Below are 16,499 nucleotides of genomic sequence, written 5' to 3'. Positions count from 1 at the left end.
GGTGCCTGCCTGATGAAAGAATTCAACAAATAAATTTGAAAAATCAATTATATCCATGAGTTATCTTTTCAAAATTTTCCAGGATTTTTGCTGTTGTTATGTGATATGTATTATCAGATGCATGTTCTGTTTAGTCAGGCAAAAGAAAAACAAAAGCAGCAGAGTGCAGTTATCTTCCTGCAGCAAATAAAGATTACATGACTCAGCCAAGGACAGGTTACTTGAAATACCTCTAATGCTATTATGCTAGTAGATGAAAGCTCACCTAAATATCCATAGCACCACCTTACCAGCCCCCACCACACTCACACCAACACAGGCACTGCAGCTGTCTATATGTAGATGTTTATGCTTCCACTTAAACTCTATAACCACTGCATAAGTTGCTTTTACTGAAGCAATGAAATAAAGGGTTGCCTCTTACATGCCTGTTTGATAGTACAGTTAAGGATTACAATATTTACTTTCTGCTAAGTGAATTGCTTATTAAAAATTGTTTTAGCAGACAATCAAATTAAGAGAATTGTGACAAGTTAGAGAACCATGTCACTTTATAGCATCTCTCTTAACAGGCTAGTAAAATTCTGCAATTAATCCATAAGACTGTAGTAGAAGGTGGTATGTTACATGCCTTATTTAATTCACTCCATTTGCCTACATACTATGATATCAAAAGTTTTACAGTAAAATTTCCGAAATGCTAGCACAGGTATCCAGGATCACAAATAGAACAAGTGCCTTGAGCATACCCATTTTGAGGGTTTAAAGAAGGTCTTAACTCATCATACTGTAACACTGCAGACATACAAGTTTGTAGTCTCAGCCCTTGGTGCATGCATCCTGAGAAGGATAACTAGCACTGATTTTCAGCAAGTTGCTAAACAGCAAGCTAAATTATACACACGTACACTGAAGAAAAACATATGTTCAGAGTTCCTAAAATTTAGAAAATGTTGTCAACTGCTTTTTGGGTCTGGGGTTTTTTTTGTTTTCCATCTAGTATTTTGTTAGATGTTGTAGGTTTGCTTCTCTTACAACACAGATAATTTGTTTGATGACATTTAAAAATAGCTACTAAAAACTGAAAATAAAAAATGTGAAAGTAATGTTAACAGAAACTAAGGAATATAACAGGCAATGTGTTTGGGTGAGTTAGGCTAGTAATTTAGCAAGAGAGGTGCACAGTAAAATATTTTCTTTTAAATAAATATTTGCTTTGGTTTTAAGTGTGGTGAGATACTGGTAAGAATGACTTTGAACAACGCTGCACTGGCCGAACAATTCACAATGGGATGTGGCTTACACGTACCCGTTCCCAGCACTGACATTTCAGTACAGCTAAGAAGGGGTAATGACAGATGTGCAGCAATATTCTCAGCACTGGCAGTTGCAAGAAAAAAAATGATTAATTTAAAAAAGAGAAAAGAAAATTGTTCATATCATTGCCAGAACATATACAAAATTAAATTATGTAGTTGGAACCTTACCACTTTGAGGGCTTTGATAACATTTAAAACTTGTGAATTCCAGCAAAAGCTTTCTACTTTCTATCCATTTCAGTTTTAGGGATGGCAGAGATGTTTCAAAGCATTTTTATAATGCTGAATAAACTAGTAACTGCAGTATTATTGCTATTCAGAAAGGGGAAAATAGAACAATTTGCAACTGGTATAAAACACTGAATAGACTCAGCTTATAAGTGGCAGCCAAAGTGGGAAAGCAAAAACAGAAATGCAACTTAACAAATTTTAGTAGAAACTTGTAAAGTTGCATTATCTGCTAGTACTTACATATTAATCATTCTTTAACTTATTAAACTTCCCTGAACCATTGATAAACAGAATTTTTAATAAATTAAAACAATGAAATGCCAGAAATCCACAAACAACATGTCATTAGTTAATGAATTGGAACTGAGGGAAAAAAGAAATGCCAGCAAAGGATCTCTACTGACAGATTCTTAGCAATCATAACAGAAAAGAATTTGAGCTGGCTCCGGAAAAAATTGTAAGCCCATAATGTAAAATAAAATTTTAATAAATATAAAAAATCTTATGACTTTACTCTTATTTTTTTTAATAGATTTATTTTCCTTATTTAATGACAATATTTCAGGGCTTTATAAAGACTAATAAAAGTTTGAAGTTCAAGGGTCTACTGTAGTGATTGGGTGAAGCCAGGACTATGTGATTTTTTTTCAACACTTTATTTTCAGGAACCACCAACACCCAGCAGCTGAATGACAAGTGGCCAAAGGATTGTCTTTTCAGCATGGACCAGGAGACTTCTACTGTTTTGCATAACACTGGAAAACACAGAAAGAACCCATATATTTTTTACTTCAATGAGGTGAGATGCTTCAATACAGCAAATGTTGGACCAGTATTTTGAACCTCTTAGATGAAGTCTGAATTTGAGAAGTAATTAGAAATACAGATGAATGCAGCCTGCACACGGATGCCCATTTTTAAAGCAGTGGAGAATATGACTCACCTTAAAATTTGTATCGAAGTATGTAAATGCATGCTGGGGAAGCGTAATTGCTGCTAAATAGGCTAAAATGATTTGTTTGGGGTTTTTTTCTTACTACATGAGTACAGTGTGATAAGTTTTAATTTTGACATTTTTGTTTCCAGGATTTTGCTGCAGGGACATGTCAGAGCATCTGAAGCAAAGAAAACATCCTTTATAGGCCAAAAGGTGATTTCCCTGACATACAGGCTTTAAATGCTACTTTAAAATTCGTTCACATTAACTTTTATGTAAGATATGAAGAATTCGATTTGGCTTGTCTGCTTGTACTGCCATAGAATGACTATATAGATCCTGTAATGACTATTTTATATTATCCAAACAAATCTGGGACTTTGTATCATGATTGCTCAAATTGTAGATAGTACTGCAGAAGTGTCAAGTTTGTAAAACAGGTGATTCAACCAAAGTGATTTTTTTTAAAGTAACTATTTCTGTGAATTATTGTCAATAATGATAAATAATAATCAAAATTAACAAGTCAGGAACAAGACCAGTTGGTGATAACATCTGAGACTGAATGGATGGATGGTGGGGCAGAGTCCTGCCACCTTGCATTGCAGTAGTATAAGTTTAATAAAAAAGAAAACTGGCTAAGTAATACCTGCCTTGGAGCTTGTGGGATGTTTGCTGAATAAGGACTTCATGGAAGTTTGAGACTTAGATGAAGAATTCCCAAGTATTAGATTATTAACAGATCCATTAAATAAGTGATTAGTAATATTTAAATAAAGCATGTAAAATCACAGAAAACAAATAGGTTGGAAGGAAACTCAAGGGATGAACTCATCCAACACCTCATACTACATAGGGCTAAGTGGCATTAGATCAGATTGCCTAAGGCCTTATTTATGGTTAAAGATTGTTTAAGTTACATTTATTTAAACTTATCTATTTATACCCAATTCCTTTACCAAAAGAACAGTTAACATTACTTAATTTTTGTCTGAACAAGGTTTAAAAGGGCACTTTACCACTGATTGTTCTGGGTTTCTAGTTCAAGTGGTATCTTCCGATTATGCCAAGATCTCATCCATTGAGCTCAATGCTAAAGCAGCCAAGGATTTAGCACACAATACTTCTATGCAAACAGCCAAGATTTTCCTCTTCCTATCCTGTTACTAGAGTTCAATAAAATACAGTATATGCTGCTATGCATCACCCCACACAGTTTGAAGGAAGACAACAGTTCATTTTTAACTCCACATCATTATATAGTTTAGTATTTGTTAAATATCCTCCACAATATAAGACAAATGTTAGTTATTTTATATTAATATGAAGAATACAGAAGTTAGCCATACACACAGGCATATATTGCTTATGCAGAACATAAGCTAATCTTTTTGGCATTGAGAAACTGAAAAATCAAAACACTAAGAGTAAAGTTAAATTAAAATACAAACTGTTTCCTGTAGCATCTTTGTATTGTGTATAGGCAAAGCGGGAAAAGAAGTGGAGCAAAGGCCCTTGGAGAATCTCTGCTCAGATGGTCCTTCACAAATATTGATGGCTCTCACACAGACTCCGTGGATTCCACCAGTGGGTGCTGATGCCAAGTTACTGAACGCTGAATTTGACAAGGGCCACAGAGAGACCATCAATCAGCCAAAACCAGATAAAACCACATGCAACAGGGGAAACAGAATATGAGAAAGTAATTAAGAGGAGGAAGGAGGGCAGGAGATCCAGGAAACTGGAATGGCAAAGTTGATGGAAGGGAAATGACAAGCTGAGTATACAAAGAAATGCAGAAATACATTTCAAGTACAAAAAAAAATTGAAAAGAAAGAAAGCCCAGAGCCCAGAATGGAATGGGTGTGGTCACAATCCTATTTGAGGATTTTAGAAAAAGTGTTTAGATTCAGCTGTATTTTGCTAGTCCTTTTGTAAAGGCCCAGCTGTCTAGAATCTCAGCATTGCAGAGCAAATCTCATCGCAAGAATAAAAAGAGAAGCGAGAGATGCTTCCTTCCTTGAAAAGTACTCAGTTAAAACCTTCATTTTCAAACAAAGGAATAGGTCAAGTTTTCTATGTTATTTTAGTGCTTATAGCTGCTTACAAATGCTTTGCTGTGTTAGAGTGTGGGCAGATAAAGGGAGACTGAAACTGCAGTTTGTTCAAGGAATCAAGAACATATACCAGCCCAGAAACCAGTATGCAATGGCACAAATAACTGCACAGGGGTCTTACGAAGACCGAAAATGGTATTAACATGTCAGCCTTACTAGGCTTTTCAAAGAACCATGTTGGCAGAAACAATTCAGCCAAAAAAAACTGACAGTTTATTCACATGGAGAACAGATACTACAACTTGATACAGCCACAAATGAGCCCTAAGAACTTTCTGAAGAACTTCTTCTGCAAATTGTTTGTTTTAAAATATTATCCGAGTTCTACAGTTTGCATACACATAGCCAATACTCTGTTGACAAATCAAAATGAAATAGGAAACTCTCTGGTGAGAAGAAATTCCTTTAAAGCTACAGGTGCAAAAGAACAGGTATGTTTCGTTTCTTATCTGCTGAAGATGACCAGTGTGTATCAGTCCTGTTGAAGTCTGTGAAAGCAGACTGAGATACAGAAATTGTGGAGCTGTTAAGAAAAAGGGATTTACCATGCTCACAAGTACCTTTTAGAAGAAATGGAAGGAAAACGTGGCATGACAAACTCAGGAGCTGGTCTGAGGATTTGGTTGTCTTCTCTCATAATGTAATAACAGCAGCAGATTGCAGAGCAGATGGAGAAGAACTAGACTTCAAGCAATGTACAAATTAACAAATTGAGGAGATTGCTTCTTTACTGTATTACTTGAGAACAGTATATAAGGAACAACTGGGTCTAGGGCCAGTCATCTGACAAGAGCTGGCATATAATCACGGCAAAGAATCTCACAAGGAAAACGCAGGGAAGACGACAGCCTGTTCTTCCACTCCTTGGCTGACAAAGCAAACACCTTTATCATGACTGCTTGACTGTCCAATGGCTGATATACACTGAAAGAGTCCAACACTGGATCTGCTATACATTTGCTCCTATTGTACTAACCTCTACATTTTCTGGTCCTTACACTACTCAGAATTTCAAATAAGTTATCATTGAAATAAAGGGGGAAAATTGTCAGAAGCTGTTTGAGGATTTTATCTTCAAGACAACATAACTATTGCAGACTGTTTGTTTTACAATACAGTCTTCTTTTAATGAATTTAAAATGACTTATCAGAACACAGACACATCAAAACCACACACTGGAACTGTTTGCTCAGGCACTATCACTTGCAATATAACTTTAAGGCACACAAATGGAGAAGAGACACAAACTGTGGTGTGAACTGCATCCTCAAAGAAGATTCTCCTAATTTTTCCCAAGGACTAAGCACATCATCAAACAATGGGGAGAGAGGTATACGCATGCATATTTGATACCCAGACACTAAACTTTGATAGTTTTGGCTATATTTTTAAGGTCAGTTAGTTACAAATACTCATCTCAACTACAGACTTAAAAAACAAAGCAAACTCAGTTTCAGCTACTAATTCTAGGATCGTCTAGAAAAGTCCACTTCTCTCTACAGTCAATGGAGAAAAATAAGCACCTTACAGATGTAAATAATCTGACTTATCTTAGACATCTGCACTGGGTCTGGCTGGAACGGAGTTAATTTTCTTTATAGCAGCTTATATGGTGCTGTGTTTTAGATTTGTGACCAAAACAGTGTTAATAACACACTAATGCTGCCTACAGAGGCTAACCTGCAAGAACATCTCCAAATAAGATGAACCATCTTTTGGAGTTTTCAGTTCAGCTAAATTTAGAAGTAGTTTGTTAACTTTAAACTTACTTTTGTTGGGTTCTTAAGCTATGAGATGACACAATATAGATTTGAGTTTTAATACTGGCATGGTTGAGATCATTAGACTGAAGGTCTAATGTCCATAAGATGTCTGTGCAACACAGACCTCAAACCGCAACTAAAACCAGTGAGATACTAAAGCTGAAATACGCACTTTGGGAAAATACCACTAACTGAAAAAAACTTACCTTTTATTTAGACATAAGGTTGAACAAGACATTTCCAAATAGTGTAAAAGATAACATGATAAAACATTGCCAGTAAGAAGCCTTTACAAGAATGAGTAAACTGCAATTAAGATTTCGGAGTACTACTGTTAAATGATAACCTGATCCGGAAATAGTTTTATGCTGTGTGAAAGTTATCATCCACATGTTACAAGCTGAAGCAGAGTGTCATTAATAAGAATACCTCAAAATCTTTATATTGGATGCACACAAAGCTTCAGGAACAATGCCAATGTTTTTTACGGTAAGTATTTCCTTAGTTTACTTATTGATTATGTGGGAGATTTTGTAATGAAATTGATATTCTATATTGATGAGCAGAAGAAACAGAAGGTTGCTTAATGTCTCTGCAGAGCAATTATAAACCGTTCTCTCTGCTGCAGAATAGCCACTGCAAAAATTCTCCCTGCATTCTGAAACCAATTGAAGAAGTGAGAATGGCTAGAAGTGCCTGCTCTGAAGCAGAGAAGGCAGAATTTAATTCTTCTGTTAACAACCTATCTTTTAAGCCTTGTACATCAATATTCTGTTTTTTTTTAAAGAAGATAAAAGATAATAAACAGCTCACTTCCAAGCAGTAATGGACACACCACTGTGAAGGTAGAAGGCAGTAAAATACTGTGAGACCTAATCAATAGAAACTACTGGATAGAGGTAGACTATGATTAAATTATCATATTTCAGGACTTTCTAATCCCATTTTTGTAATTAAAATTTAAATACAACTTTCTTCAAAAATTTATTATTTTTCAAAATCAGTATTTCACTAGCTGTAAGTCAGGTATCATGTCCACTTTGTGTTTTTTCAAAAGTCTTTTTCAAATGTTTACACGTGAACCAGAAAGACTTGTATCAAAAGTCAGGTCATATCATTAAATCAGACATAATACTACACACCTCCTTTTGATGTATGTATTGGATCTGGCTGGGATGGATTTAATTTTATAGCAGCCCGTAAAGTGCTGTGCTTTGCATCTGTATCCACAATGGTGCCGCTAACAGACCAATGTTTCAGCTATTGCCAAGCAGCACTCACACAGCATCAGGGCTGCCTCTCCAACCCACCACCCAAAAGGCCTGTAGGCTGGAGATAAGCAAGAGGCTGAGAGGGGACACAGCCAGGATACCTGATCTAGACTGACCCAAGCGATATTCCATACTCTATGGTATCCTACTCAACAATAAATGGCAGAGGAGGAAGGAACATTCACAGTTACAGCGTTTTGTCTTCTGAAGCAACTGCTATGTATGCTGAGGTCCTGCCTCCCAGGAAGCTGCTGGACATCTGTGTGCCAGTGGCAACCAGGGAATAAATTTCTTCTCTTTAGCTTTGTTCCATGCATGGCTTTTTCTTTTCTTACTAAACTGCCTTTACTTCAACCCATGAGCTTGTCCATCTTATTTTCTTCTCCTGTCCTGCTGAGAAGAGAGCAAGAGAATGAGAGTGACTTGAGGGGAGTGTGTCTGGCAGCCAGCCAAGGTCATCCCTCCATAATGTTCACGCTGACTTTCTAGTAGCAAAACAGGTTCACAACTGATAGTACTCTGATTTCATTTTAATATTACTTTAAATATTACTAAAGCAACATTTCAAATATGAATCAATGTAAAACTTCTGGTAGGATTTTCAAAGATGTCCAGCACCTACATTCATCCTATTTAGCTCTTAATAACATACTGTTAAAATAAATACAATTAAGAGATTTCAAAAGAATAAGTGGTCTTCATTTGCTAACATCACTTATTTAGAAAACCAATACCAACAGCTGTGTAAAATTCCATTTTCACATTTTGTTCAACTCACCTTAATCTAGATAGAAGTACTGCAATCCTATCTACAGACCAACCTTACATCATCCACTTTTGTCCACTCTCTGGGTTGTTTACAACATTTAGGTCTTCAGTTCAAAATCTACAATTGAGAAATCTCAACATTAATAGGACAATGTAGATGATCTATTAAAAACCTAAGTAAGAAGTATCCCCATGTCTGTGAGTTTATCTCCTGTAATGTTTAAAGAATCTTTTCTTATCTTCACCCAAAGCCTGGTCACTCAGTAGTCTGTCAAGTTTGTGAACTGAAATTCCATTTCTTGTTCTGTACTACAAATGAAACCAAAACCCTCTGCTAGGTAAGAGAAAAAAGAAGGGACTGTGACCATGTCTCTTTTAATTTACAGGCACACTGCATTACAGTGAGTCATCTTTTTAATTTCCCCAAATGCTGTATCTCAGAGCTGGCAGGAGATCTGCCTCTTACAGGAATCCATTTCCACTGTTTCACATCCAGTTTTCACATTTCCCGTTATACTAGAGGGTGGTCATTTGCCAGCACTTAAAGCTGATGGCTTTTTACTCTTTTCTGTACTGACCAGAATTCAACTGTTCTACTGGTGATTCTTTATTCAAAATAAAAAAGCAGGCAAGTAACAGTGCAAAAGAATGAGTTTTATGTATTTTCATATCATGGAAACATAGAACAAATATAGGTTGGGAAGAACCTTTGGAGATCACCTAATCTAAACTCTTGCTTGAAGCAGGGCTGATTTCAACCTGACCAGGTTGAGGGAAGCAGAGATCTTTCCTCAAAAGAAGAGCACAGCCCAGACTGTTGCTAAAGTTCCAGACCTCCCCGAGGGTTGCAGGTAAGAGGCGAGGAGCAGCACGAAGGATAGCTACCGTTACACTGAAGAGGCCACTTGGTGAAAAGCTGCTTAGGGTTTCATAAGGACAACAGTATCAATATCCCGGCCCTCTCTGGCAACTTGGATGACCCATTTCAGGAAGACTGACAGCAGCAATCACTCCAAAAGAAAAGTTTATTCCATGCTCTGCTGATTTAATTACTTTAAATGAGTTTCAACTGATCAGATTTGGAAAGACAAAGACAAACTGCTCATCTAAACTTGAAGTGAAAGTTGTCTTTTTTTGCCAGAAATAATTTTGCTTAGTAGCAAGGTTCTTTGTGATAGGCATTCTGAACCGATGAAAGAGTCACTCAGTTTTGAAAATTTCAGATGAACTACATTCTTCTTGGCAGTAATCATGTTGTTACATAAAGAAAAACACAGTTCAAAGTAAAAAGAAATGTGTTAACTGGCTTTGGAGTGAAAAGCCTACAAAGTTTTCACATTAAACAAGGATTTACTAAGAGAATGATAAAGAAACAGCTATACATTTGGATAGTTAAAAAGGCATGATCACTGGGCTGGCTTTGGTCTTTAACTGGACTGCTGAAAGAGAGAGTGATTAGAAAAGAGAAATATTTAAAAATTGCCATTTCCTTAAAGGAAAACAAGGCTTTGGTATTAATTCATCCCATTGTAAGGAAGCTTTTCTAAGGCCAAGAGAACTCTTATAAGCAGACCACTCAGGAGTGAAAGAAACATGAGGAACATACGGGTCTCCTCCACAGGACAGTTGGATTCTGAATGTGCTGTGGATATGATACATGTCCATTACTTTTCCAACACACTGTTTCACCTCATTCTCTGTAATCTGTTGCAGGCTTGACAATGTCTGGCACAGCCCCACATCCATACTGCAACCAGTATGGCTGGCTGTAACAGCAAGTACAGTGTTGCCTTGTTATGCAAAAGTACCTGTGGGAAGACAGCATTAGCCATATGGCTTTTTCCTGACAGAAGAGTAACTTAGGGTTTGGAAAATAAGTACATGAACTCTGCTGGTATCATGCCTTCAGTCTGCAAGAAAAACAGAACAGAATTTTTCTGTGGGTTTTATATCCCTTTTCCTCCTGCCTTTTGTTTACCGCAGCCCTAACAGTTGGCTTGTCGTTACATGCATCTCTGTCTCCCAGGTAAGATTTAGCTATCAGCGCTTCCGTTTCTCACAAAATGTTATCCTACCATGACGTAAAACTGCAACCTCAAATGAAAATTTATTTATAGAAAATACAGAAATAGAGCCTTTTTGCCTGAACAAGTGATGTTCATTAAACTTCATCTCTATAACAGTGTAATGCTTTATTTCTTTTCCATTATCTTTTAATTGCTGACTCTGGTATGTAGAATCTAGTTTCAGACCCTTTTTCCATCTGCTTAACATGAGAAGCAAATCTTTCTCTGTTGAAATCAGTGACTCAGTAATTACTGTTTACAGGGTTGACATTAAACCAGGTAAATGAGTAGCAAGGTTTTACCTAGTCACAACACAGAAAATTGTTCTTTGAGTCAAACTGGAACTAAAGAAACCCCAAGTGATTTGGCCAGAGGCAAGGTATGAAACAGTTATGCTTTGGAAGCACTCCCTTATCAGGGATTTGTTTTCATTAAAAAAGATAGTGTTTCCCTTCTTACAAAAATTTTGTAGCAGAAGTGTCTCCTCATTAAACAAAAGCAAACAGTTTACTTCAAAACAACAAAGACAGAAAAAACTGCTTTTGGAATGGGACTGAGAAGTTGATCCTGTCTCTAAAACTGAATGGACTGCAGAGACACTCAGTAGTTTAACTCCTTTAATTCCTTCAAGAGAGTACCGTTTTCTTGATGCTGCCAGCAGTGCCGGTTTGGAACAAATGTTAGCTTTCGATATTCTCAGATGACCCCCAGGGCAGAGACTCGAAAGTGAAATGGCTTTTATGTTACTGGGAGCATTTGTTCCCACAGCTGGTGTGGGGATAAATTCCCCAAAAGATGAGAATGGGAAGTAATATACAATGACATGTTTGACAGGCCAAATTTGGAATGCTGACACTTTTTTAATCTTCCAACAGTACAAATGCAAACTCATTCATTTGTTAAGAATTCCTGAATACTTTTTTTGAAACATTTTCAAATAATTATAAGCACTATGTCAGTTGAATAAAACATGTATGAAGTATAAGGCAAAAGTAGAGTCCATATTCCATATACTTCATTCTGAGGTTCTTCTGGCCGGGGCTGCATTAAAGCAAAAAAATCTGACCTGATACAGAAGACACCAGCCAAAGACAAAAACAGTAATGGAAAAGTTAGTCATTGGTCTCTCTTCTCTCAGGCAGTGGAGGCACCACAGTGAGCTTCCTTACTGGAAAGAGATTTTTGCCACAACAGAAGCCTGCATTATTAATAGGTAGTTCTTTCAAGATCTGATTCCCATAGCTGCAGAAATAAATTTATGTTTAAGGCAGGCTGAGTAAGTGACTACTGTTTACTGGAATGAGAGCCATGAAACACTAGCGTGGCAAGTGCCAAGAAGAGAAGTGGTATTGAAAGAGAGGAATTCTTGTGTATTTGTAATTTCAGACTTTCTGTGGTCTCTAGTCTCACTCAGTCTTTTCTTAATGGAGTGAAATTACTCATAGTTGGTAAGTTTATAACTGGAGAAAAACAAATGGTCATTCTTCTTGAGTTTTGCAGTACTATTTTCAGGCTCTGGTTACTACTACTTTGCTGCTTATATAGCTTTGCCTTTACCTGCATGCTGTCCATTTGAGCTGAATTTCTTTCCTATTTTAACTTTTAAATCATTTGCTTACAATGTTTTGACTAAAATATTTGATTTTCAATTTACAAGTAAGGCATGTGATTGTTAACAGACTAGTTAGCTGTGAATTCACACATTTAAAGGGTATGAAGCATAGAACACAATCTGCTCTGATCTCCATAATCCAGGTCATGAAATTCTATATAGTAATTCTCAGCAGAAATGGACTCCTCCTTGAAGAGGCTAAATCCATTAGAAAGTCTTGATTTCAGTACTCTAAGCAAACATACAGAGAATATACTCATCATCTAATTTTCCAATAGTTAATCCCACTGTGAAATATCTGCACTTTATTCCTACTTTGTTTTCAGCTACTGCATCTTTTAAACTAAACACTCTATTACCAGAAATCTTATCTTCCATTTCAGTAATTAGAGGCTTCGTTCAAGTTCCTCATGACCTACTCTTGTATAAGCCAAACAGTCTCAAACCACAAAGCATGCTTTTTGTGCTTTGGGTTATTCTTAAGGTTTTGTGGGGTTTAATAAATTCTCATGAATTTTCACATGGAATCTGTACAATGTTGTATTCATATATCCTTATTTTAGGGAGGACATTCCTTTTTAGATATCCAAAGTCTAGTGCTAACTCAATTTTTAAAAAACTCATGTGAAATTCATTCTAGTATATATCATAACATTACACTTGTCACACACAAAATAAAAGCTAGCATTGCTTTATCAGGATTGCAGTAGCAAAAGGGTGTTTTGCCACTACAAGTACTCATTTTTCAGCATGTTGATTCTATTGAAACCATCTACAGTGTTATTCAGGTACTGCACACATACCTGTGCAAGCACTTGCACCTCTGTAACACAGGTAAAAGCTGTAAAATAGAGGCTTGTGTTTGAATGGATCTGAGCTGTAAGGATTCATTGTTCTTCTTAATGAGGAAAATCTAAGTTCTCCTCCTTAAATTTTTGCTTTTGGTTAATTCTTTTGATTAATTAATTTCTTTTATCAGAGGTAGGAGGAAGAAGAGTTTATGTGGGTTTTGTTATTAAAATTTGCTGCTAGTTTCTTATAGGATGAAGGAAAAAGCTGTACCTAACTCCTGAAACTGTGAAGAAAGTAAAGCACTTCTCTCTTCCCATTTTGTTTACATTCCTCCTTCTTTAAAGTCAACAGCAAAAAAAAAAAAATAATACTATAGCTGACCTCAATCCCATCAAAATTGTTTGAGTGTGAAAAGCTGTATAGTAATTGCTGTAATGTGGATGAAAACATGAAGCCACCTGACTTCCCTGAAACAATTAGCTCTACAGTCCTTGCAAACTTTCTCCCCCTAACACAATCAAACTTCACAAAAGAAACAGTCTCAGAATAATCTGGGATGTGACTGTTCCTAACACATTTGCAAGTTCAATACACCCATATGCCTAACAAATGTTATCAAAGAATTCTCCCACATTTTGCACTGATTTTTAGAGTAATTTTTAAGACACATAACGTGGATGTTTTGCTCCTTTCCGCAACCAGAAACCTCAAATATCCTCACTCAACCCAATTCAGTTTTATGGTTAAAAAAAAAAATCTGTTACAGTCATGAACTCACTAAACAGGAAAAGGAGGCTGAAAACTTGAAAACATTGAAGTTTTGGGGAACAAAGTGGAAATATTCCTTAAAGGTCAGTGCTGGAATAACAGACCAAAACTAAAAGAGGTTAGCCTAATAGATTGTTAATTTCCCAGACCAAACTGCCATTTTAGTCAAAAGGAATATGGGCTCTGCAGGTGGGGGCAACAGTTTCACCACAGTGGAACACCAGTCTGCGACACTTCTAGCCCCCATTGCAGAATTTTTGAGAATCTAAGGTCCTGAAGGTAGAAGTGTGAAGTAGCAAAGTGAAGCTGCCTCTGAGAATGTAGGTGGTGTAAACCAACACGCTTTGGATTAAAACAAATGCTTCTTACTAAAGCAGATCAGGATTTGACCTTTGATTGGAGAAGAGCTTCCTAAAAACCAAGCTCTTCCAACAGGAGGAGAAACTCACAGTGGCAATACAAACATTAATGGAAAAGAATATTTAAAGCAGCATAAAATAGATTCACCAGAGTCCAAACAGCAAATGCAAATACTAGTAGCAGATACTATTATTACTGGGTTTCAGAGCCTTGACTTTTTATTTCATTTGTTTACAGGTTCTAGAAACAAACATGCTTAAGATCTGCTGTTCATGAACTCTTCTCCTGAGATTCAGCTCTGCCTGCCTTAGCATTCTCGGTCTTAAGCAATATAAAGATGACTCACATGGTATTCTAAAAGAGACTCCACACTAAGGATGGATTTGTAAAGTTCAACCAAACTGGTGCAAGCACACATTTAAATACCTGAATAATGCTCAAGCTTACATTCACACATCAACGTCAGTGAGCCATTCTGAGCCTGATTTTCTCTTTCTGGAAACAAGACCATGTCACTCCTGTTCAACAGCATTGGTCTGTCCCCTCTTCCTGACATTTTTTTAACAATCTTCTTTAATGGTGGTAATTACAGTGCAATTTCATTCCTTTTACAATTCTAAATATTAAATTGTTTTAATAAACACAAATTAATACAGGTAGATACGAAAATCATGCACTTCTGTAGAGACATTTAAGTTCATTTCAGACTGATATAAACCAGACAGGCTTTTGTTATAAGATTCTTGGACAGAAAGACTATTACAAATCAAAATGAATATTTCTTAAAGTCTCAAATAAGAACACAAGTTTCTCTAAGCCAGTGTTATACAGAACTCACACTGTTCATGTGCCAGTAGGACTGCAACCTTAGCCATATACAGCCAAATTCATCAGAAAAGAATTCTGTAAATTATGTTTTTCACCACATAAATAGTACTTTAAAATGAAAGATTGAGTAACATAGTAACTGTATAGTTTAGTATTTAACATCAACAACACTTTAAGTGGTTTGCATAATGGGTTCTTAAACAACTGCATTACACTGCAATAAAATAAGCCTAAAATATTGCTATGTTATTCATTAATTTATTCTGACAGGATTTTATTAATGGAATTGCAAGGCATCATGTTACTAGTCTGCTAGGCTTCCCTAAAATAACCTGCTCGATGAGATTAGGGATTTATGTGTATAGTCTGTCAGAGGGCTTGTATCTTGGATTCATTCCAGCCCTGAAACAGGTCCTATTGGGAATCATTTACTTTCAAACTGGTAATAGTCAATAATTCCAGAAGCTCAATTTAACAGCTTCAAACCAATGTAATAATACAAATAAAATCAAAGTTCAAGATGCTTTTTAGAACTATAAGGTTACAGGATTCAAGAATATTAAAGATTCAGTTTCCTCCACAACAAAACGTAAGTGCAAGAATTAAGTATTAGTGTCTCCTATGATCACAAATTGCTTAGGTATTCTTCTAAGGGACAGACAGGGAGTTCACAATCTCAGATATGTTTTATGATTTTTTGAAATTCTCAACTAACTATCTTTTTAACTGTGCTCTAACCTTTGTGTTTTAGAAACCTACACTCAATATCTTAACAAAACCATAATTTATCTGAATAAAACAATATCCCAGGAACTACGGTATTACCATCGGTTTATTAATTACAATCAAGAACAAGTACTGAGATGAAATGATGCAGCAGGGTTCCGCTAAAGCGGTATGTTCAAGTACAAGATGCAGCATGTAAGGAGTGGAACACATGACTGGCCCCTGCATTCATATGGCTACCAGAGAGAGAGGGAGAATTTAGGTATTTTACTAGCCATTAGGTACTGAAATATCTTTTTTTGGATTGGTTATAAATTCTGCTGCATCCTGGCTGCTGTAGTCTGACACAGCAGAACACTTACCTTCAGGTATATTAGTAAAGCTACTGATGTCAGAAAGTGTGCACTTAAATTAAGCATGTTGCTAAGTGGTTTGCTGAACAAGAGTAACTGGTTCAGCTAAGGAAAGCCGCATAGTTCCTTGCATTCACAGATTTAAACAACTCATAGTCTCATCTCAACTGGCCCTCCTTTAAGTGGATTCCTTACACTTTCAGGGTCATGTAAGCTGAAAATAAACAGCAAAGCCAATTTGAATAAAAAGGGGTAAGGCTGAATACAAGCACAGTTCTAAAAGCTTTTACCTAATCAGTCAGTCACATAACTAAACTACCCATTTCTGGGCCACCAAAGAATAAAAAAAAATGCAAAATTCAGAATATCGGTGCAAGTTTATAACCAGTTTTGAGTACCTACTTTCAAAATGAATTCATGAAATAGACCAGTAAGTAAATGTACTGGGTTTGGCTGGGGTAGCGTTAATATTCTTCATAGTACCTAGTACAGGGCTATCCTTAGGATTTGTGCTGAGAGTGGTGTTGATGATAACAGAGGGATGTTTTAGTTCCTGCTGAGTAGTGCTCACACAGAGCCAAGGCCAT

General features: G+C 36.4%; 1 protein-coding gene and 1 long non-coding RNA gene across 6 annotated transcripts in view; one reads left to right on the top strand and one right to left on the bottom strand.

Annotated features, from left to right (window-relative positions):
* The window catches only part of LOC308065402, a 220,065-nt gene that overhangs the window by 88,117 nt on the left and 115,449 nt on the right, over window positions 1–16,499 (top strand). The window lies entirely within an intron of this gene.
* TMEM117 (transmembrane protein 117) overlaps window positions 1–16,499 on the bottom strand; it is a 234,682-nt gene that overhangs the window by 132,525 nt on the left and 85,658 nt on the right. The window contains exon 1 of one of the 5 annotated variants that reach the window (XM_080391334.1): window positions 8,418–12,398. The exons of the other annotated variants lie outside the window; for them this stretch is intronic. The gene's annotated coding sequence lies outside the window, so the exon portion shown is untranslated. Of the gene's footprint in view, window positions 1–8,417; window positions 12,399–16,499 lie in introns of those variants that run through there. 5 annotated transcript variants of the gene reach the window in all.

Source organism: Falco punctatus, assembly GCF_963210335.1.
Source record: "Falco punctatus genome assembly, chromosome: 6".
Lineage (NCBI taxonomy): Eukaryota > Metazoa > Chordata > Aves > Falconiformes > Falconidae > Falco > Falco punctatus.
The sequence above is the reverse complement of the archived record's forward strand: the minus strand, read 5'-3'. Positions and strand labels throughout refer to the sequence as shown.